The sequence below is a fragment of the Arachis hypogaea genome, chromosome 13 (genome assembly GCF_003086295.3).
Source record: "Arachis hypogaea cultivar Tifrunner chromosome 13, arahy.Tifrunner.gnm2.J5K5, whole genome shotgun sequence".
NCBI lineage: Eukaryota > Viridiplantae > Streptophyta > Magnoliopsida > Fabales > Fabaceae > Arachis > Arachis hypogaea.
Window position 1 is genome coordinate 38,134,836 of NC_092048.1, and position 23,696 is coordinate 38,158,531.

Here is a 23,696-nt window from a genome sequence, read left to right on the forward strand (position 1 = left end):
TTAAAGCAACAATTAAAGCCTAAACCTAAGAGAAATCTATCCTAAATCTACCCTAATTCTAGAGAGAATAGAGAGCTTCTCTCTCTAGAATATTATCGGGAATAAGGAATATGACCACAATCCAATCAATCATGTGTCAAATAATTTGTTATTGTTATTATATTAAAATATTAATATAATAAGGTCCTTGATTAAATTTAGAGATTTATCATTGTGATAGTGATAATAATATTGAGAGATAAATCTTTTATAATTTAATCTAAATTGTTCTTGGTCATAGGATTATTAAAAAGGACAGATCTCATTTATTAAATTATATATATATATATATATATATATATATATATATATATATATATATATATATAGATGGTGCATATATAGATATGACCATTGAACTGACTCACTTTGAGAATTCCTAATGGTTATAATTACCGTATATTTGTCAATAGGATATTCTCAAGATGAATATAGTAATAGAGTTTCCTTTGACCTGTGATTGTCATAGTAATTAACAATGTATTTATTATACTTTGATTCCGGACACCTAATATCCTAGGATGCTAGTTGAATAGATATTGGGTATGATTTAAATACTTGTAGAATTAATGATTAGTCAATAAGGAATCCGTCAACTCTCGGTAAAGAGTTTGAGCTCTATGATTATAATGACTGAGATGAATAAAACTTTGGCCAAGGGGATTGAATGAATGAAGAAATGAGTTTCTTAGGTCATTCACAGTTCATTATAATAATGTTAACATGCTAGAGTTTGACAATTAAAACCATACTCTAAAGGTTAACCAAGAGTTGGAAAGATGGAAGGAATTATACCTTATTCTTCTAAGGTTCTTAGTAAAAATATATTACTTCATACTATCGGGTTGTTGAGGAGTGTTGCTAGACGCCAACCTTGATTAGTAAATTTAGTATGACTAATTTACTACCCACTTAGTATTGAACCTATGGGGTCACACACTAACGAGTGTTCTAATCTTTGCTATAGAATTATTTAATTATTATTTTGATTTGATCAAATAAATAATTATATTAATTGAAAAGGGAATATTATTATATTCTTTGCTAGTACCAAGAATATAATAATTGTAACACCCTAACTACCAAAGCTCACGCTTCCGGCTGCGCGACTCTGATAGGTCGGACATTACGACGACACTTATCTTATTTAATACTAAAATATGAGCCTGTTTGAAACTTTAAACCGCAATACCGCTCCCAAAAACTTTCATCCGATAACATCGTCCATAAATACCATACAACTTACAAAACTCATAAAGAGTACATCCATATATATACATAAATATATATAAATAATATTACAAACATAATCCAATACAATTCTTATCCCTCTTACAGAATATCTCAAGATAAAGGCGAGGGTACAAATAATAGTCTAAAGCAATACAGAGCATTTCAACCACAACTAAAAGAACTCTTCGTAACTTCTGCGTCCATATCCTGAAAGGGGAAAAATGTAGGGGGGTGAGAACATCATCCTCGAAAGCGTTCTCAGTAGAGGGTTTTTGGGAATTACTGTAATAGGATACATGAAGATAAACCGTACCAGTGATTAATAACCTTCTTATGCCTCTTTTCAAAAACACGGTTTTCAATAAAAGTAAAGTAAAAAATCTTTACTGAAAGAGGAACCATTCAATTCTCAAAACTCAAAAGCCTTTCAAAACGGTTTATCTATGCGGAACCAAAATAGCCTTTCATAATTTTATTCCAAACCAGAAGTACAAAACCGAAATCAACCATCAGTTCATCTCTTTCCAACCACGGCCCTAGGCCCAAACAATCCAACCACAACCAGTCACCACAAATCCAACAGAGTCCCAGATGCAAACACAGATAGGAAGTTCAAGCACAAACAAACATTTATTACAAGTAGAACAGTTAGCAATTAATCACATAGGCAAACCAAGTATAATATGCACACCCAACCAATGTCACACAAATGCATATGATGCATGCCTGTCCCTAGTGGCTGATGATATCATCTGTCGGTTATAGAGCCAACCCGACAAGTCCTGGTAGCTAACCATTGGACTGTCCCTCTGTCGTGCATCCCCAACTCGAGTTATACTCATCATAAACTTGATCATAATCATGATCCATATCCATCACCCTCACTGGTGAATATTTACGGGGGCGAGCTCATCCGGGCCTTTCACAGTGCCCGGCCACACTTACGACATAGGGTCAACAGAGTATCAAGTCTCGACCCGGAGCACGTGGTGGCTAGCCACTGCTACTACCCAGGGAAACTCGTATCTCAGATAGTGGAAGTGCAACATTCACATTTATCAATGATTCAGCATAAACATGCATTCAATCTCATCCATGGATCAACATCCATCCCATCCGGCTCGCGGTTCAGTCTAGAACCAGCCAATATTCATATCATACACAGTCATTTCGGCTCACGGTTCAATCCAGAACCAACCAATATGTATAATCATACACAGCCATTCCGGCTCACAACAAAACAGCACTTCCACCATTCAACATCATTAAATTCATAAAGTCGGCATTTAAGCCATAAATCATTTTCTCAATTCATTTCACTTTGAAATCGAGTTTCAACTCTTTTCAGCCCTGGCTTTAGAAATCTCATTTCTCAAATCATCTCATGCTCATAAGCCGAATTTACTCAAAGTGAGTTCCCTTTTTAAAACAAAGCCACTCTCGGCATTCTCTTTCCAAAACTTCCAAAACCATGGCAAGTTAAGGATTTGTTTCACAGTATTCAAAATCATCCATCCAACGATGGGATTTTATAACAAAAGTTTTTCGGCAGAGTCCCAAGTCTTTAGGGGAGAATAATAAAACTCAATTTTGCCAAGTTCATTTAAATTCATTAAAAACCTTGGCTTCCTGATTTGAGTAATAAAATAGAATCTAAGCCAAACCGAGTCACATAATCATTTACTTCTTTCAAAGGCTTTTCCTTTTACTTAAACAAAAACCAGCTTCAACCCCATGAGGGATTCTAAAGCATTTCAACTGCTCAGAAACTGTTTTAGTCTTGCTAAAATTCAAAACTCGAGGAGTACTTAAACCTTTCCGAAAACACTTTAAAATGAGACTTGTCAATAGACACTCGGGTCCTTTCAAAACCATTGAAACTTCTTTAATTGAAAACCCCAAGTCAAATTCGAAGGCATAAACCTTTTTCACATTCCAACGGCCTTAAGGCATAAGTTTCGTTTAAATAAATTGTTCACAAAGGAAATGTAATACCTTTCTTGAGAAACAAGACTAAATCACAGTTTCCTTTTTAATAACTCATTTCAAAGGCATGAATCATCCTTTTCTTGATAATTCAAATAGAATAGTAGAAGTCTTTAACTCATCATTATTTCAGACAATATTTCAATAAAGACTCGGATTTTATAAAAATTTCGACAGCATCTCCCCTAAAACTTGGACTTTTGCCACCCGGTTCGGGTCCCCACTAAACCGTTTCTCATTTCTTTTCAACAGCTCAAAACCAGAAATCAATTCAAAGCAAGCTAAATCCAACAGTCGCCTCAATGGCATATCTCAAGGAAACCATTTCAAAATCAGCTCAATATCAACTGATTTAACTCATTTCCAAAGCTTTAAAGAAACGGCTCACTAACAAATCATTTGTCCAAAACCGAGTCGATTAAAGTAAACCAGGCTAAATTCAAAAGTGCATTCGACTTCTCCAATCATCAAAATAATTAACTCAAATCAAATCAATCCTCAACGGATTAAACTTAGATTTCAAATCTTTAAAGAATCAACTTCAAACATTACAATTCACAAAGCCGCACAACAATTCAGCCAAACCAACATCCATAATCATTCGAGTCAACCAAATAATACATAAAGCAGATACAATCACCAAATACTCAATATCTCACATCAGTATCCATATGTAATAATTCCAATACATAAAACATAGTTTTTGGAAAGCGCCCCTACCTCAAAACGCAAATCCATAACTCAAACGCGCCAAAAAGTCCTTTCCGCCTCGACCCGAAATCCATAACCACAATTCCGGCAGCCAAAACCTCAGCTTCCAGTCACGTTCGCAATAACCATAGCAACACTAATCGTAACATACAATAATCAGGACTCTACCCCACGTTATCAAAACTCGTATTCATTAACCGAACACAACAGAATACTAACGCGAGATCATTCGAAACATAATTTCTTACCGAAACAACACAATGAGGCAACTACGATTTCGAACCGGCCCGGCAACAGCTCCGGCGGCGGCCAGAAGCTCCGGCGGATCAACTGGAAGAGCCGTACAGCATCAAAACCTTCTCGAAACTCAAAATGACCGAAGCCACAAATTTAAAACCCTTACCGGCAAAGTTCTCCAGCGACGGCAGTGAAGTTTTGGGCGGTAGGAGCGGCGACTTGAACGGCACCCAGGAGCTGGCAGCAGCGGCAAAGCCTTGGAACAACCCCAACCAGCTCCATTAACGGCGAACTGAACCATTTCTGATGGCGGCGCTCAAGAATGTCAGCGACGACAATGACAGCACAGGCAGCGGCGGCGGCACGGTGCTTCTGGCAGCGTCCACCTCCCTCGCGCGTCTCTGCTTTGGTGATGGCTGAAGGACGACGACACGGCTCCACGGCGAGGAGCAACCGCGGCCACAGATAAGCCCCGCGAAGACGGCGGCGGATGCAAGGCTACCTCGCGACGGCGCCTGCACGAGGGTGACAGCAACTGGAGTCTGAACGGCGGCGAGTTGAACGCGGATTCTGGGTCGCGCAGCAGCTTCTCCGGCGCTTCTTCTGGACGACCGTGGTGGCGCGATCCTCTCCCTCTCGTATCTGTTTGCTCGCTCACTCGCCCTCCCTGATGCAACATGGCGGCGCGGCGGCAGTGACGCCTGCCGGCGCCGTGCTTCCTCCCTTTCCCTCATCTCTCTCAGAAGTTCTCCTCCCCTGTTTTGTGTGCGTGCTTTTCATTTTGGGGGGGGGGGGAAGAAGGGGCTTGCGGCTGCTACTGCAGCTTCTGATGGGAAACGGTAATGGGTTAGGGTTTTTAGGGTTAGGATTTTATTTTCAAAAATTAGGGTTAGGGGCATTTTAGTAATTTCACTTAAAAATAGGGATAATATAGTAATTAGAAATAAATTCTAATCCATTAATAATAATGTATAAAAATACTATTTGCTCATCAATTTCATAAATTATTTTCAATAAAATGTCCCCACCAAATAATAAGAAATAATATACTTATTTTCTTCATTTTCCAAAATAGTAATATCAATATTCTAAAATATTAATCATTTAGTCCAAAATCATATAAAAAAATCCTTTTTATTTCACAACTACCAACTATATGATTTAAATATATAAAAATAATCCAATAATTGTAAAATTGGATAATACCCATAACTTATCTCAAATTCAATAAATCAAAACTTGCCTTAATTATTTTTAATAAAATAATCTCTGAAATTAAGGCTATAAATAACTGTAGGATTTGAGACTTGATCATAATAAGACTTTTCAAAGATTCTGGGTCTTACATTCTACCCACCTTATAAAAATTTTTGCCCTCGAAAATTGATACAAAATGAAAGAAATTCCATAACAGTTCACCCTTGAACACATTCAAGGAAGAAGCAAAATATCTCAAAATATAATCATATATACGATTTTCAAATATTTTGATTGTCATAAACATAAGGATGTAAAGGTAGGAGTGTGATTGCAAAGCAAACGTTACAAGGTAGGCTCAATGCAAAAGATAACATGGGTCAATCATGTGATAGAAGGGCAAGGTATCAAAGGCTATAAAACAGGATGGAGTTAAAACGACGTGCCCAACATCCGCACACTAATCTCATATCAACCTCAAAGCTTCAACTTTCCAACTCCATCAAGCACTTTACAATCCTCATATCCGATCATAAGCCAGACAACTGCAAGCCCGTTCGCAAGGAACGAAACACCCAAAATTCATAACGTTGCACACCTACCGCTTCAACTTCCGTATACACATATCACGTCTTAAAGAACTAACGCATCGCGTTACTACGTCTACAAGTCGCACGTGATATCAAAACAATTCTCGAGTCTACTCAAAAGAATACAAGACTCAGAAAGGAGAGACAAATGTCAAAGATATTACCCATATGTTTGAAAGAGCGTATGCAATACCAGGTAAGCCAAGATGCTCAAGCAGCGAAGTTTGCCAAAAGTAAATCAATTGACAACTTCGAAGACAACCTTGGATCAAAAAAAGTCCAATAGGATCAATAAGAAGAAAATCAGCGCATTATTTTGAAACAAATTCAAGCTGAGTCGAAAAAGTATGAGGTCTACAGAAAAGAATATCCCAGACCCAAGACAAAACTCATAGAACTCAAGAGCACGATTAGAAATACTCCCGAACACATTGTTCATAAAAGAATCGAAAACTTGCGGAAAAATCACTTCGCGGTTTAGAAGAAAGTTAAGTAATAAACATTCTTCAACAGAGTAACAAAAGCATAAACGTGGCTTTGCTGTAATACAATTTCATGTCGAAACAGATCATGTAGAATTTTTTTTTTAAAAAAACAAACCCTACGCAGGTTTGGTTAAGAGCAGAAATATTTCCTCAAATATTTTAGAAAGATAGTCAGGCGCACAATCTTAACCAAAAGTAGTTCAGAAAACCCGGAAGAAAAATCAAATGCTTGTTCATAACTTATCAAAGTCCATATTCAAACAAGCGTGCATAACATTTATAGCAAGGACAAAAGAGAAAGTTAAACTCTATTTAAAAGGAAAATCCGAGGTAGAAGTTTGCTTATAAATTGGTAAAGAAAACAAGTGGTGCATTACATACGAACCGGTTTCCACTAAACAAGGAAGCGTTTCCAAAACCTCATTTAAAATAGCGCACGCCAACTTTAAATTAACTTCGTCAAAATTGAACAATGGTTTCAATCTCAATCAAGCAACAGAAAATAAATTCCGTTTAATAATTCTTCAAAGAGAATTCAAAACTTCTTTAAAAGTTCAAAACAAGACTCACAAGTGTTCTTGAAATCACCATCTTAAAGGGGTATTCAAGAAAATTAGAATGTACTTAAAAAGAATCAAGCCATACAAGAAAGGATCTTAGACCAAAGTAGTTCAAACAATATTCACTAGGCATGAGTCATCAAACAAGCTTTCAATTGATCCAAAAGAATAGAAAAGTCATAGGAAAAGACAACTCAATTATTAGTAATTCCTCAAGGATAAATCTTTGGCTAAAAACTCTTGTAGAGACAATAAGAGGATAAACGATGCACAAATTTTGAAATGAATTAAACTGACTCATATAAGAATTAGATCTACACGAGAGAAAAAACCAAGATCAATGGCATTATTCACAAGATGTAAAAGATCAGTTAAAAACAAGGTCAAACATGACATTCATAGAGATGGAAGATTTAATAGAGAATTTAGTCCGTCCATAGGAAGAAAGCTATGAGTCCAACACTTTCAAAAGAACAACAATGGCATAAACCATGTAGTATGCTAAATCAAACTCCAATCAAAATGAATTAAGTGAAGTTTACCAAACGAAACTCAACCTAAGTAAAAGCAAAAAATTCTTTCTTTCCGGAATCTTGAAGAATAACCAAATACATAATCAAATGAAGATGTCCATTGAAACTATAGTAAAGTTACTAGAAAGTCAAATTGTATTTTAAGTAGGTGCAGTTCTATAAACCAGTAAAAGTACGGTCGAAGTATTAGGAGTAAATAATTGTTAAACTGTATAAGAAATCTTCAAAGTTCATATATAGATAAGTATGTATCTAATCAACAGCAATTTTTATAAAAATCTCAAAATCAGCCGTAATCACTGTCAAATAAGAGGAAAACTGAATCAACAAGTTCTCTAAGAATGAACACGGAACCCGGAGTTAAAAGTCACAGCACATTAAGACAAGTTCAAGACTATATCAAAGAATACTTGAATCAAGAAGAACTCAAACAGAGAAAGATAGATACAACAAGGAGTTCAACCAAGCATATGCACTTAAGATCAAACAAGAATGCATATGAATAGGGGAATAGAGTTGAGAAAATCAAACTAATTTTCAAGAAGATTAGCAAACAAGAACTTCAGGTTAGGATATAAAAGAATAGATCGACTCGAATAAAATTCAAGACACACAACTGAATAGCCTCGAGAAATAGTTTTTAACGTTCCCAAAGCCCGCGATTCGCTTTACTCAACTCGTATTTCATCTATGATAACCCATCAGTGCTTTCATATACATAATTCACTAGTATTAAGCCGGCCAAACTTAATACCAAGAATTATGCAATGCAAGACTAACAGCATTAATCAATAGATCGTCATGTGCATAAAGCTCTAATTCTCGTCATTCAAAAAGGCCTAATACATGACAAACACTCAGAGTATGCAACTGAAGCATAGTCAGTCCATTCCTCAGGCTCTACAGAAAGAACTGCTCTGATACCATAATGTAACACCCTAACTACCAAAGCTCACGCTTCCGGCTGTGCGACTCTGATAGGTCGGACATTACGACGACACTTATATTATTTAATACTAAAATATGAGCCTGTTTGAAACTTTAAACCGCAATACCGCTCCCAAAAACTTTCATCCGATAATATACGTCCATAAATACCATACAACTTACAAAACTCATAAAGAGTACATCCATATATATACATAAATATATATAAATAATATTACAAACATAATCCAATACAATTCCTATCCCTCTTACAGAATATTTCAAGATAAAGGCGAGGGTACAAATAATAGTCTAAAGCAATACAGAGCATTTCAACCACAACTAAAAGAACTATTCGTAACTTCTGCGCCCATATCCTGAAAGGGGAAAAATGTAGGGGGGTGAGAACATCATCCTCGAAAGGGTTCTTAGTAGAGGGTTTTTGGGAATTACTGTAATAGGATACATGAAGATAAACCGTACCAGTGATTAATAACCTTCTTATGCCTCTTTTCAAAAACACGGTTTTCAATAAAAGTAAAGTCAAAAATCTTTACTGAAAGAGGAACCATTCAATTCTCAAAACTCAAAAGCCTTTCAAAACGGTTTATCTATGCGGAACCAAAATAGCCTTTCATAATTTTATTCCAAACCAGAAGTACAAAACCGAAATCAACCATCAGTTCATCTCTTTCCAACCACGGCCCTAGGCCCAAACAATCCAACCAACAACCAGTCACCACAAATCCAACAGAGTCCCAGATGCAAACACAGATAGGAAGTTCAAGCACAAACAAACAGTTATTACAAGTAGAACAGTTAGCAATTAATCACATAGGCAAACCAAGTATAATATGCACACCCAACCAATGTCACACAAATGCATATGATGCATGCCTGTCCCTAGTGGCTGATGATATCATCTGTCGGTTATAGAGCCAACCCGACAAGTCCTGGTAGCTAACCATTGGACTGCCCTCTGTCGTGCATCCCCAACTCGAGTTATACTCATCATAAACTTGATCATAATCATGATCCATATCCATCACCCTCACTGGTGAATATTTACGGGGGCGAGCTCATCCGGGCCTTTCACAGTGCCCGGCCACACTTACGACATAGGGTCAACAGAGTATCAAGTCTCGACCCGGAGCACGTGGTGGCTAGCCACTGCTACTACCCAGGGAAACTCGTATCTCAGATAGTGGAAGTGCAACATTCACATTTATCAATGATTCAGCATAAACATGCATTCAATCTCATCCATGGATCAACATCCATCTCAGCCATCCGGCTCGCGGTTCAGTCTAGAACCAGCCAATATTCATATCATACACAGTCATTTCGGCTCACGGTTCAATCCAGAACCAACCAATATGTATAATCATACACAGCCATTCCGGCTCACAACAAAACAGCACTTCCACCATTCAACATCATTAAATTCATAAAGTCGGCATTTAAGCCATAAATCATTTTCTCAATTCATTTCACTTTGAAATCGAGTTTCAACTCTTTTCAGCCCTGGCTTTAGAAATCTCATTTCTCAAATCATCTCATGCTTATAAGCCGAATTTACTCAAAGTGAGTTCCCTTTTTAAAACAAAGCCACTCTCGGCATTCTCTTTCCAAAACTTCCAAAACCATGGCAAGTTAAGGATTTGTTTCACAGTATTCAAAATCATCCATCCAACGATGGGATTTTATAACAAAAGTTTTTCGGCAGAGTCCCAAGTCTTTAGGGGAGAATAATAAAACTCAATTTTGCCAAGTTCATTTAAATTCATTAAAAACTTTGGCTTCCTGATTTGAGTAATAAAATAGAATCTAAGCCAAACCGAGTCACATAATCATTTACTTCTTTCAAAGGCTTTTCCTTTTACTTAAACAAAAACCAGCTTCAACCCCATGAGGGATTCTAAAGCATTTCAACTGCTCAGAAACTGTTTTAGTCTTGCTAAAATTCAAAACTCGAGGAGTACTTAAACCTTTCCGAAAACACTTTAAAATGAGACTTGTCAATAGACACTCGGGTCCTTTCAAAACCATTGAAACTTCTTTAATTGAAAACCCCAAGTCAAATTCGAAGGCATAAACCTTTTTCACATTCCAACGGCCTTAAGGCATAAGTTTCGTTTAAATAAATTGTTCACAAAGGAAATGTAATACCTTTCTTGAGAAACAAGACTAAATCACAGTTTTCTTTTTAATAACTCATTTCAAAGGCATGAATCTTCCTTTTCTTGATAATTCAAATAGAATAGTAGAAGTCTTTAACTCATCATTATTTCAGACAATATTTCAATAAAGACTCGGATTTTATAAAAATTTCGACAGCATCTCCCCTAAAACTTGGACTTTTGCCACCCAGTTCGGGTCCCCACTAAACTGTTTCTCATTTCTTTTCAACAGCTCAAAACCAGAAATCAATTCAAAGCAAGCTAAATCCAACAGTCGCCTCAATGGCATATCTCAAGGAAACCATTTCAAAATCAGCTCAATATCAACTGATTTAACTCATTTCCAAAGCTTTAAAGAAACGGCTCACTAACAAATCATTTGTCCAAAACCGAGTCGATTAAAGTAAACCAGGCTAAATTCAAAAGTGCATTCGACTTCTCCAATCATCAAAATAATTAACTCAAATCAAATCAATCCTCAATGGATTAAACTTAGATTTCAAATCTTTAAAGAATCAACTTCAAACATTACAATTCACAAAGCCGCACAACAATTCAGCCAAACCAACATCCATAATCATTCGAGTCAACCAAATAATACATAAAGCAGATACAATCACCAAATACTCAATATCTCACATCAGTATCCATATGTAATAATTCCAATACATAAAACATAGTTTTTGGAAAGCGCCCCTACCTCAAAACGCAAATCCATAACTCAAACGCGCCAAAAAGTCCTTTTCGCCTCGACCCGAAATCCACAACCACAATTCCGGCAGCCAAAACCTCAGCTTCCAGTCACGTTCGCAATAACCATAGCAACACTAATCGTAACATACAATAATCAGGACTCTACCCCACGTTATCAAAACTCGTATTCATTAACCGAACACAACAGAATACTAACGCGAGATCATTCGAAACATAATTTCTTACCGAAACAACACAATGAGGCAACTACGATTTCGAACCGGCCCGGCAACAGCTCCGGCGGCGGCCAGAAGCTCCGGCGGATCAACTGGAAGAGCCGTACAGCATCAAAACCTTCTCGAAACTCAAAATGACCGAAGCCACAAATTTAAAACCCTTACCGGCAAAGTTCTCCAACGACGGCAGCGAAGTTTTGGGCGGCAGGAGCGGCGACTTGAATGGCACCCAGGAGCTGGCAGCAGCGGCAAAGCCTTGGAACAACCCCAACCAGCTCCATTAACGGCGAACTGAACCATTTCTGATGGCGGCGCTCGAGAATGTCGGCGACAACAACGACAGCACAGGCAGCGGCGGCGGCACGGTGCTTCTGGCAGCGTCCACCTCCCTCGCGCGTCTCTGCTTTGGTGATGGCTGAAGGACGACGACACGGCTCCACGGCGAGGAGCAACCGCGGCCACACATAAGCCCCGCGAAGACGGCGGCGGATGCAAGGCTACCTCGCGACGGCGCCTGCACGAGGGTGACAGCAACTGGAGTCTGAACGGCGGCGAGTTGAAAGCGGATTCTGGGCCGGGCAGCAGCTTCTCCGGCGCTTCTCCTGGACGACCGTGGCGGCGCGATCCTCTCCCTCTCGTGTCTGTTTGCTCGCTCACTGGCCCTCCCTGATGCAACACGGCGGCGCGGCGGCAGTGACGCCCGCCGGCGCCGTGCTTCCTTCCTTTCCCTCATCTCTCTCAGAAGTTCTCCTCCCCTGTTTTGTGTGCGTGCTTTTCATTTTGGGGGGGGGGGAAGAAGGGGCTTGCGGCTGCTACTGCAGCTTCTGATTGGAAACGGTAATGGGTTAGGGTTTTTAGGGTTAGGATTTTATTTTCAAAAATTAGGGTTAGGGGCATTTTAGTAATTTCACTTAAAAATAGGGATAATATAGTAATTAGAAATAAATTCTAATCCATTAATAATAATGTATAAAAATACTATTTGCTCATCAATTTCATAAATTATTTTTAATAAAATGTCCCCACCAAATAATAAGAAATAATATACTTATTTTCTTCATTTTCCAAAATAGTAATATCAATATTCTAAAATATTAATCATTTAGTCCAAAATCATATAAAAAAATCCTTTTTATTTCACAACTACCAACTATATGATTTAAATATAGAAAATAATCCAATAATTGTAAAATTGGATAATACCCATAACTTATCTCAAATTCAATAAATCAAAACTTGCCTTAATTATCTTTAATAAAATAATCTCTGAAATTAAGGCTATAAATAACTGTAGGATTTGAGACTTGATCATAATAAGACTTTTCAAAGATTCTGGGTCTTACATTCTACCCACCTTATAAAAATTTTTGCCCTCGAAAATTGATACAAAATGAAAGAAATTCCATAACAGTTCACCCTTGAACACATTCAAGGAAGAAGCAAAATATCTCAAAATATAATCATATATACGATTTTCAAATATTTTGATTGTCATAAACATAAGGATGTAAAGGTAGGAGTGTGATTGCAAAGCAAACGTTACAAGGTAGGCTCAATGCAAAAGATAACATGGGTCAATCATGTGATAGAAGGGCAAGGTATCAAAGGCTATAAAACAGGATGGAGTTAAAACGACGTGCCCAACATCCGCACACTAATCTCATATCAACCTCAAAGCTTCAACTTTCCAACTCCATCAAGCACTTTACAATCCTACAGAAGAGAGCATCATCAAGCTTCCTAGACCAGTCCTTTCTTGAAACACTGACGATCTTCTCTAAAATCCTTTTGAGTTCCCTGTTGGAAACTTCAACCTGTCCACTTGTCTGAGGGTGATAAGGGGTTGCCACTTTATGACGGACTCCATATCTCTGCAGAAGAGAGTCCAGCTGTCTGTTACAGAAGTGACTTCCTCCATCACTAATGAGTGTCCTTGGGACACCAAACCGGCTAAAGATATATCTCTGAAGGAAGCTCATTACCACCTTGGCATCATTGGTGGGTAGGGCCACAACTTCCACCCACTTGGACACATAATCTACAGCCACTAGAATATAGTTGTTTGAATGTGAGGGTGGGAAAGGTCCCATGAAATCAATACCCCACACATCAAACAACTCAACCTCAAGGATCTTCTGCTGTGGCATTTCATGGTTGGCAGGGAGATTTGTTGCTTTTTCACATCTGTCACAGTGTTTCACAAATGCTCTTGAGTCTCTGAAGAGAGTCGGCTAGTAAAACCCGCTCTGAAGGACCTTTGTAGCTGTCCTTTCACCACCAAAGTGGCCTCCATACTCAGAACCATGACAGTGCCAAAGAGTCTGCTATTTTTCTTCATCTGGGACACATCTCCGGATGATTCCATCTGAACACCTTTTAAAAAGGTATGGTTCCTCCCAAATGTAGTACTTTGCATCAGTCAATAGCTTCTTCACTTGTTGCCTACTGTACTCCCTTGGAATAAAATTCATGGCCTTATAATTTGCAATGTCTGCAAACCATGGAGCCTGCTGAATGAGGAACAACTGCTCATCCGGAAACGTCTCAGTCACAACTGTGGGTGGTTGTACTCCTGCTTCAGGCTCAATTATGGAGAGATGGTCAGCTACTTGATTCTCTGACCCTTTCCTGTCTTTTATCTCAATATCAAACTCCTGAAGGAGCAACACCCATCTGATTAATCTTGGTTTAGAATCCTCAATAAACTTTTCAATCATATCAGAAAAAATTGAAAGCATACACCTCTGAAAAGTTGCTGGAGCATTGCAAAGTCCAAAAGAAATTCTTCTGTAGGCAAATACTCCAAAGGAGCATGTGAATGCTGTCTTCTCTTGATCTTGAGGGTCTATTGCAATTTGGTTATATCCAGAGTATCCATCTAGAAAGTAATAAAATGCATGACCAGCTAACCTCTCAAGCATCTGATCAATGAAAGGCAAGGGGAAGTGATCCTTCCTTGTAGCAGTGTTGAGCCTCCTGTAGTCTATACACATTCTTTATCCGGTGATTTTTCTTGTAGGAATAAGCTCATTCTCTTCATTCTTGATCATTGTCATCCCTCCTTTCTTGGGAACTACTTGCACAGGACTTACCCAAGGACTGTCAGAAATAAGGTAAATAATACCTGCTTCCCATAGTTTAATTACCTCTTTTTGGACCACCTCTTTCATAGTTGGATTGAGTCTCCTTTGTGGTTGCACAACTGGTTTAGCATCATCTTCAAGGAGGATCTTGTGCATGCACTTAGTTGGACTAATCCCCTTCAAGTATCTAATGGTCCACCCAAGAGCTGTTTTATGGCTCATGAGCATTGAAATAAGCGCCTCTTTCTCTTCAGGTTTCAGGGAGGAGCTAATAATCACTGGATAGGAATCATTTTCACCCAAGAACACATATTTCAGAGAAGGAGGTAAAGGTTTGAGCTCAAGCTTGGGGGCTTTGTCCTCTGCTTTAGGTGTGTAAACTAGTGTCTTCTGGGGTGGTGAATCATCAACTTCAACTAACTCATACTCAGAAATATGATCCAGAATGTCATCAAGTACCTCATCTTTTAGTACTTCTTGAATAAGTGGTTCAACAACATCAATTCTCATACACCCTTTAGAATCATTAGGGTGCTTGAGAGCTTCAAAAACATTAAGGACCACCTGTTCTTCATTGACCCTCAGGGTTAATTCACCCTTTTGCACATCAATCAGAGCTCTAGTTGTAGCTAAAAAGGGTCTACCTAGAATAATAGAGGATTTTACATCCTCTTCCATGTCTAATATAACAAAATCAGCAGGAAAGATAAATGGTCCTACTTTCACAAGTAAATCCTCAACACCCACAGGTAATTTAATAGAAAGATCAGCAAGTTAAAGAGAAATACGAGTGGGTTTTACCTCCTCAATTTGAAGCTTTTTCATCACTGAAAGTGGCATGAGATTGATGCTAGCTCCAAGATCATATAAAGCTCTCTGAATGGTGACATCTCCAATGGTGCAAGGAATCACAAAACTCCCTGGATCTTGCATTTTCTCAGGAAGTTTATGTTGAATAATAGCACTGCATTCCTTGGTTAACACCATGGTTTCTTGCTCCTTCCAATTCCTCTTGTTAGTCAACAATTCTTTCATAAATTTAGCATAGAGTGGTATTTGCTCAAGAGCCTCTGCAAAAGGAATGTTGATCTGTAGCTTCTTGAAGACATCTAAAAATTTAGAGAACTACTTTTCTTTGGAAGCCTTCTGAAGTCTCTGAGGATATGGCATTTTTGGCTTGTATTCAGGAGCCTTTGGCAATGTAGGATACGTGCCTAGAGAGTCAGGGAACGGGTTGTCTGCACGTTTTGGAGGGGCGTGCTCCACTTCTTCCTTTTTCTCCTCTGGAGCTTTCTTTTCAACTAGCTCTTCATTGGCCCTTGTCTCAGAGCCAGCTGTTTTACCATTTCTCAATTGAATAACCTTGCAGTCTTCTCTTGGGTTTACCACTGTATCACCTAGAAATGTACTTGCAGACCTCTCAGGTATTTGCTTGCTCAGTTGGCCCATTTGCACCTCTAAGTTTCTAATGGAGGCTCTGGTTTCCTGCATAAAACTCCTCATCATCTCCCAGTTAGAATCTTCTTGGGATTTAGGGTTTTCCTACTGAGTTGATTGTTGCTGCTGAGACCGAACTTGGCGGTTATTGTGATTGTTCTGTTGGAAGCCGCCCTGAGAATTATTGTTGAAATTCTAAGGTCTCTGAGGTTGGTCCCTCCACCCAAAATTTGGGTGATTTCTCCATCCCTGATTGTATGTCTTAGAATATGGATCATTGTTGGGATTTCTAGGACCACTTCCCATGTAATTGACCTGTTCAGAAGTGGGTTGAGCATAATCATAATTATCATTTTGTACAAAATTACCTGTCATGTCATAAGAAATCTCTTGAGATGGGTTTTAGGTGTTGATAGCTGAGACTTACATTCTACCCATCTGTTGAGTAAGTAGACTTATTTGCTGAGACATAAGCTTATTCTGAGCAAGAAAAGCATTAAGAGCTTCTACTTTTATAACACCCTTCTTCTGAGGAGTCTCAGAGTTCACAGGATTTCTGTTAGATGAATACAAATATTGGTTGCTATCAACCAATTCAATCAGCTCAATAGTCTCCTTCGGTGTCTTCTTCTTGTGCAATGAACCACCTGCAGAATTATCTAAGTACATCTTGGACATTTCACCCAAGCCTTCATAAAAGATGTCTAGTTGGGTCCATTTAGAGAACATGTCCGGAGGGCATTGCCTAATCAGTAGCTTGTATCTCTCCCAAGCTTCATAAAGAGTTTCACCATCCTTCTGCCTGAAGGTCTGAACCTCCACCCTAAGCTTAGTAAGCTTCTTTGGTGGGAAAAATTTAGTGAGAAACTCAGTAACAACCTTGTCCCAAGTATTCAAACTCTCCTTGGGTTGGAAATCTAGCCATAGCTTTGCTCCATCCCTAAGAACAAACAGGAAGAGCATGAGTTTGTACACCTCTTGGTTCACTTTATTTGTCTTCATAGTATCACAAATTTGCAGAAAATTAGAAATAAACTGATTTGGGTCTTCATGAGAAAGACCATGATACTGGCAGTTTTGTTGCACCAGGGTGACCAATTGTGGCTTCAACTCAAAGTTGTTCGCAGTTATAGGAGGCACCACAATGCTTTTACCATAGAGATCTGCAGTAGGAGCAGAGTAAGAGCCAAGCACTGTCCTTTGTTCTTCATTCCCGTTCGGATTTGCCACATTGGCATTAACAGCATTATTGTGATCCATGATGGATTCTGCAGGCTTGCTAAGTCTTGCTTGTTGTAAACGTCGCCTACAAGTTCTTTTAGGTTCTGGATCAAAGTCTAACAGAGGTTCCTTGTCTCTGTTTTTGCGCATAAACAAACAGAAAATAAGAAAAGATGGAAATCTCTACGTTAAAGTGTAGAGAGTTTCCAGTGAGGTATCCTGTGTAAAATAATAAAATAAAAATGTTAAATAAAATAAATAAATAAATTTCGAAAATAATAACTAAAATTAAATAGAAATTTTCGAAAATTAACAGGAAAAATAAATAAGACAATTAAAATAAAATTAACTAGGTGACACCAAACTTAATTTCAGAAATTAAGGAAAAAGATTAGTGTTATTTAAAAAAAATTCGAAATTAATAAACAAAATTTTAAAAAAAATTAAAACTAAAACGCCTAATCTAAGCAATCAAACAACTGATAGTTGTTAATCACAATCAATCCCCGGCAACGGCGCCAAAAACTTGGTGCGGTATTTATAACTCACAAACTAACCGGCAAGTGCACTGGGTCGTACCAAGTAATACCTCAGGTGAGTGAGGGTCGATCCTACGAGGATTGAAGGACTAAGCAACAATGGTTAATTGATTTAGGGATAAGTATGATTTTGGTCCTCAACGTAGAAGCTGAAAATTTATTTCGTCCCCGATCTTTTTTCGCTCCAAAATAGTCCCCAAGGTTTCAGTTTATTTTAAAATCGTCCTTCGGACGAAAATACACTTCTCCCTTCATCCCAAAATCAACCAAAATCAACCACCACCACTACCAGTAGAACAGAACCACCACCACCACCACCACATTATCATCGTGGTCATCATCATCATCATCATCATCATCAGAACAGAACCACCACCACCATAACAGAACTACCACCACCACCAGAACCCACCACCACCACCACCAATTTTAAAATCATCATGGTCATCATCATCATCATCATCATCAGAAATCCACAACAAAATTCCACAACAAATTTCAGCAACAACAATATTCCACAACAAATTTCACAAAAAATCCAAAAATTTCACAAACAAATCCAGTTCACAGAAGAAGAAGAAGAAAAAAGAAGAAGAAGAAGAAAGAAGAAGAAGAGTTAGTGGTGCGGTGGTACGACGGAAGAAGAAGAAGAAGAAGAAGAAGAAGAAGAAGAAGAAGAAGAAGAAGAAGAAGGTGCTGTGCGGCGGGGGTTAGGTGCTGTGGTGCGGCGGGGGTGAGGTGCTGTGGTGCGGCAGAGTGGCGGGGCGGCGGGGCGGTCGTGTGGAAGAAGAAGAAGAAGAAGAAGAAGAAGAAGAAGAAGAAGAAGAAGAAGAAGAAGGAGGTGGTGGTGTGGTGCGGTGGTGCGGCGGAAGAAGAAGAAGAAGAAGAAGGTGGTGGTGGTGTGGTGCGGTGGTGCGGCGGGGTACGGTGCGATGGTGCGGCAGAGCGGCGGGGCAGCGGGCCGGTGGTGCGGTGGTTCCCCTCCTTCCCCCCTTTTTGTGCCCCCACCCCTTTCTGCGTCCCCCTTCTCTCTCCCCACCCCCTTATCTGTTCCCTTTCTTTTTTTATTTTATTTTATATTTATTTTATTTTATAATTTTTTTACTGAAGGGTAATTGATGAGCGGATAATTTATACGCTTTTTGGCATTGTTTTTAGTATATTTTTAGTAGAATCTAGTTACTTTTAGGGATGTTTTTAATAGATTTTATGTTAAATTCACATTTCTAGACTTTACTATGAGTTTGTGTGTTTTTCTGTGATTTCAGGTATTTTCTGGCTGAAATTGAGGGACCTGAGCAAAAATCAGATTCAGAGGTTGAAGAAGGACTGCTGATGCTGTTGGATTCTGACCTCCCTGCACTCAAAGTGGATTTTCTGGAGCTACAAAACTCAAAATGGCGCGCTTCCAATTGTGTTGGAAAGTAGACATCCAGGGCTTTCCAGCAATATATAATAGTCCATACTTTGCCCAAGTTTAGATGACGCAAACTGGCATTCAACGCCAGCTCTCTGCCCAATTCTGGAGTTCAACGCCAGAAATGGATCCAAACCTGGCGTTCAACTCCACAAATGGCCTCTGCACATGGAAAGTTAAAGCTCAGCCCAAATACACACAAGTGGGCCCCGGAAGTGGATTTATGCATCAATTACTTATTTCTGTAAACCCTAGTGACTAGTTTATTATAAATAGGACCTTTTACTATTGTATTAGACATCTTTGGACGCCTGGTTCTTAGATCAGAGGGGCTGGCCATTCGGCCATGCCTGGACCTTTTACTTATGTATTTTTAACGGTAGAGTTTCTACACTCCATAGATTAAGGTGTGGAGCTCTGCTGTTCCTCAAAGATTAATGCAAAGTACTACTGTTTTCTATTCAATTCATCTTATTTCGCTTCTAAGATATTCATTAGTACTTCAATCTGAATGTGATGAACGTGACAATCATCATCATTCCCTATGAACGCGTGCCTGACAACCACTTCCGTTCTACCTTCAACTGAATGAGTATCTCTTAGATCTCTTAATCAGAATCTTCGTGGCGTAAGCTAGAATGATGGCGGCATTCAAGAGAATCCGGAAAGTCTAAACCTTGTCTGTGGTATTCCGAGTAGGATTCAATGAATGAATGACTGTGACGAGCTCCAAACTCGCGATTGCGGGGCGTTAGTGACAGACGCAAATAGATAGTAAATCCTATTCCAGCATGATCGAGAACCGACAGATGAATAGCCGTGCCGTGACAGGGTGCGTTGATCATTTTCACTGAGAGGATAAGATGAAGCCATTGACAAGGGTGATGCCTCCAGACGATTAGCCGTGCCGTGACAGGGCATTGGATCATTTTCCCGAGAGATGACCGAAATTAGCCGTTGACAATGGTGATGTATCACATAAAGCCAGCCATGGAAAGGAGTAAGACTGATTGGATGAAGATAGCAGGAAAGCAGAGGTTCAGAGGAACGAAAGCATCTCCATTCGCTTATCTGAAATTCTCACCAATGAATTACATAAGTATTTCTATCCCTATTCTATTAATTATTATTCGAAAACACCATTATCAATTTATATCTGCCTAACTGAGATTTGCAAGGTGACCATAGCTTGCTTCATACCAACAATCTCCGTGGGATTCGACCTTTACTCACGTAAGGTATTACTTGGACGACCCAGTGTACTTGCTGGTTAGTTACACGGAGTTGTGAACCATGGTCTTGGCATCATGTTTTTGGCGCCATTTCCAGGGAAAGAAAGAGCAATGAATTTTACATAATTAAAGTGTAATCACGATTCCGCGTACCAAGTTTTTGGCGCCGTTGTTGGGGATTGTTCGAGTTTGGACAACTGACGGTTCATCTTGTTGCTCAGATTAGGTAATTTTCTTTTTGTTTTCTTTTCAAAAATTTTTCAAAAATCTTTCAAAAATTTTTTTCTTTTATTTTCGAAAAAAAAATAAATAATAAATATAATAATAAAAATAATGTTTTCAAAAAATAATTTATTCTATGGCTTCAAAATTTTTAAGAATGAATTCTAGTGTTTCATGAAACATGTTGAATCCTATCTAGCTGTAAAGCCATACCCAAACTGCTTTGGGATTGGTATTCAACTAATCACTCCAGTCCATGTAATTATATACTAAAGCTTGGTTGGCTATTAAGCCATGCCTGACCCTTTGATTGGAGCTTTAGAGCATAAGATTCCTGGAATTCATATAAAAAATTTTGGAATCCTTATTTTTCTTTTCCAAAATAGTTTTTCGAAAAATATAAAATAAAAATAAAAAAAAAATTTAGAAAATCATAAAAATCAAAAATATTTCATGTTTCTTGTTTGAGTCTTGAGTCATGTTATAAGTTTGGTGTCAATTGCATGTGCATCTTGCATTTTTCGAAAATTTCATGCATTCATAGTGTTCTTCATGATCTTCAAGTTGTTCTTGGTAAGTCTTCTTGTTTGATCTTGATGATTTTTTTTGTTTTGTGTTGTTTGGTGTTTTTCATATGCATTCTTGAATTCCTAGTGTCTAAGCATTAAAGAATTCTAAGTTTGGTGTCCTGCATGTTTTCTTTGCATTAAAAATTTTTTCAAAATTGTGTCTATGATGTTCATCTTGACATTCACGGTGTTCTTGGTGTTCATCTCGACATTCATAGCATTCTTGCATGCATTCATAGTTTTGATCTAAAAATTTCATGCATTGCATCTTTTTAGTGTTTTTCTCTTGCATCATAAAAAAAATTCAAAAATAAAAAAAATATCTTTCCCTTTTTCTCTCATCAAATTCGAAAATTTGAGTTGACTTTTTCAAAAATTTTTAAAATCAAGTTGTTTCTTATGAGTCAAATCAAATTTTCAATTTGAAAATCTTATCTTTTTCAAAATCTTTTTCAAAAATCAAATCTTTTTCAAATTTCTTAGTTATTTTCGAAAATTCCAAAAATATTTTTCAAAAATCTTTTTCTTATTTTTATATCAAATTTTCGAAAATAACATAATCAATTAATGTTTTGATTCAAAAATTTCAAGTTGTTACTTGCTTGTTAAGAAAGATTCAAACTTTAAGTTCTAGAATCATATTTTGTGATTTCTTGTGAATCAAGTCATTAATTGGGATTTTAAAAATCAAATCTTTTTCAAAACTAATTTCAAACATATCTTTTCAAAAATATCTTCTTATCTTATCTTCTTCAAAAATTTGATTTCAAAATATCTTTTCTAACTTCCTAACTTCCTATCTTTTCAAAATTTGTTTCAACTAACTAACTAACTTTTTGTTTGTTTCTTATCTTTTTCAAAACCACCTAACTAACTCTCTCTCTCTCTCATTTTCGAAAATCCCTTCCTTCTTTTTCAAAATTTCTTTTTAATTAACTAATTATTTTTATTTTTGATTTCAAAATTTTTCGAAAATTACTAACTCTTTTTCAAAAATATTTTTCGAAAATTCTCCCTCTCCCATCTTATTCTATTTATTTATTCATTTACTAACATCTCATCTCACATCTCAACCCTCCTCACAGTTGTGTTTTTTCCATTACATTACATTCTTTGTCTCCTCCTCTTCTTCTACTCACACAGGGATCCCTATACTGTGGTATAAAGGATCTCTATTATTATTATTATTTTTTCTGTGCCCTCTTCTTTGTCATATGAGCAGGAGCAAGGACAAGAACATTCTTGTTGAAGCAGATCCAGAACCTGAAAGGACTCTGAAGAGAAAATTAAGAGAAGCTAAATTACAACAATCCAGAGATAACCTTTCAGAAATTTTCGAACAGGAAGAGGAAATGGCAACCGAAAATAATAATAATGTAAGGAAGATGCTTGGTGACTTTACTGCACCTAATTCCAATTTACATGGAAGAAGCATCTCCATTCCTGCCATTGGAGCAAACAATTTTGAGCTGAAACCTCAATTAGTTTCTCTGATGCAACAGAACTGCAAGTTTCATGGACTTCCATCTGAAGATCCTTTTCAGTTCTTAACTGAATTCTTGCAGATATGTGATACTGTTAAGACTAATGGAGTAGATCCTGAAGTCTACAGGCTCATGCTTTTCCCTTTTGCTGTAAGAGACAGAGCTAGATTATGGTTGGATTCTCAACCCAAAGACAGCCTGAACTCTTGGGATAAGCTGGTCACGACTTTCTTAGCCAAGTACTTTCCTCCTCAAAAGCTGAGCAAGCTTAGAGCTGATGTTCAAACCTTCAGACAGAAAGAAGGTGAATCCCTCTATGAAGCTTGGGAAAGATACAAACAGTTGACCAAAAAGTGTCCTTCTGACATGCTTTCAGAATGGACCATCCTGGATATATTCTATGATGGTTTATCTGAGCTATCAAAGATGTCACTGGACACTTCTGCAGGTGGATCCATTCACCTAAAGAAAATGCTTGCAGAAGCTCAAGAACTCATTGACATGGTTGCTAATAACCAGTTCATGTACACTTCTGAAAGGAATCCTGTGAATAATGGGACGCCTATGAAGAAGGGAGTTCTTGAGATTGACACTCTAAATGCCATATTGGCTCAGAACAAAGTATTGACTCAGCAAGTCAATATGATCTCTCAGAGTCTGAATGGAATGCAAGCTGCATCCAACAGTACTCAAGAGGCTTCTTATGAAGAAGAAGCTTATGATCCTGAGAACCCTGCAATAGCAGAGGTGAATTACTTAGGTGAACCTTATGGAAACACCTATAACTCATCATGGAGAAATCATCCAAATTTCTCATGGAAGGATCAAAAGCCTCAACAAGGCTTTAATAATGGTGAAAGAAATAGGTTTAACAATAATAAACCT

General features: G+C 37.9%; 1 non-coding gene across 1 annotated transcript; it reads right to left on the reverse strand.

Moving 5' to 3' along the window:
- Window positions 1-23,075: 23,075 nt before the first annotated feature.
- Window positions 23,076-23,183, reverse strand: LOC112738784 (small nucleolar RNA R71). Its single transcript, XR_003169732.1, has one exon. It is a non-coding gene; the product is annotated as a small nucleolar RNA R71 (small nucleolar RNA).
- Window positions 23,184-23,696: the final 513 nt, after the last annotated feature.